Genomic DNA, 1,159 nt, shown 5'->3' on the forward strand with positions numbered 1-1,159 from the left:
AAGACACGAGCTCTGGGTGGTACTGGTTAGTTCATATTGTTGTTCCACCTATAGAGTTGCAGATCTCTTTAGCTCCTTGGGTACTTTCTCTAGCTCCTCCATTGGGGGCCCTGTGATCCATCCAATAGCTGACTGTGAGCATCCACTTCTATGTTTGCTAGGCCCCAGCAAAGCCTCACAAGAGACAGCTATATCAGGGACCTTTCAGCAAAATCTTGCTAGTGTGTGCAATGGTGTCAGCGTTTGGAGGCTGATTATGGGATGGATCCCCGGGTATGACAGTCTCTAGATGGTCCATCCTTTCATCTGAGCTCCAATCTTAGTCTTTGTAACTCCTTCCATGGGTGTTTTGTTCCCAATTCTAAGAAGGAAAAATATGGAATGCTTCACGAATCTGCATGTCATCCTTGCACAGGGGCTTATCTTCTCTGTATCGTTCCAATTTTAGTATATGTGCTGCCGAAGCGAGCACTGTACCCCATTTTTAATAGGTTTATTTATTTCTCTGTAGTCTTACTTCTTGAGTTCTTTGTATATATTGGATATTAGCCTTCTATCAAATGTAGGATTGGCAAAGATCTTTTTCCAATCTTTTGAGTGCCATTTTGCCCTATTGACAGTGTCCTTTGTCTTACAGAAGCTTTGCAATTTTATGAGGTCCCATGTGTCAATTCTTGATCTTAGAGTATAACCTATCAGTGTTCGGTTCAGGAAAATTTCCTCTGTGCTTATGTACTCAAGGTTCTTCTCCACTTTCTTTTCTATTATTTTTCTATTTGTATCTGGTTTTATGTGGAGGTCCTTGATCCACTTGGACTTGAGCTTTGTACAAGGAGATAAGAATGGGTCAATTTTCATTCTTCTACATGCTAACCTCCAGTTGAACCAGCATTTGTTAAAAATGCTGTTCTTTTTCCACTAGGTAGTTTTAGCTCCTTTGTCAAATATCAAGTGACTATTATAAGTGTGTGTGTTGGTTCACTTCTAGGGTATTGAATTCTATTCCATTGATCTACCTGCCTGTCATTGTACCAATACCATGAAGTAGGTTTGTTGTTGTTTGTTTGTTTGTTTGTTTTTTAATCACAATTGTTCTGTAGCATAGCTGGAGGTCAGGGATGTTGATTCCACATTACTCTCATTTAGAATATGCTATCAT

At 39.8% G+C, this 1,159-nt stretch overlaps 1 non-coding gene across 1 annotated transcript; it reads right to left on the bottom strand.

The window, feature by feature from the left end:
- Positions 1 to 370: 370 nt before the first annotated feature.
- Gm25126 lies at positions 371 to 472 on the bottom strand. The gene has a single exon (XR_003947649.1). It is a non-coding gene; the product is annotated as a U6 spliceosomal RNA (small nuclear RNA).
- Between the last annotated feature and the right edge of the window lie 687 nt (positions 473 to 1,159).

The sequence above is a fragment of the Mus musculus genome, chromosome 8, assembly GCF_000001635.26.
Source record: "Mus musculus strain C57BL/6J chromosome 8, GRCm38.p6 C57BL/6J".
Taxonomy (NCBI): Eukaryota; Metazoa; Chordata; class Mammalia; order Rodentia; family Muridae; genus Mus; species Mus musculus.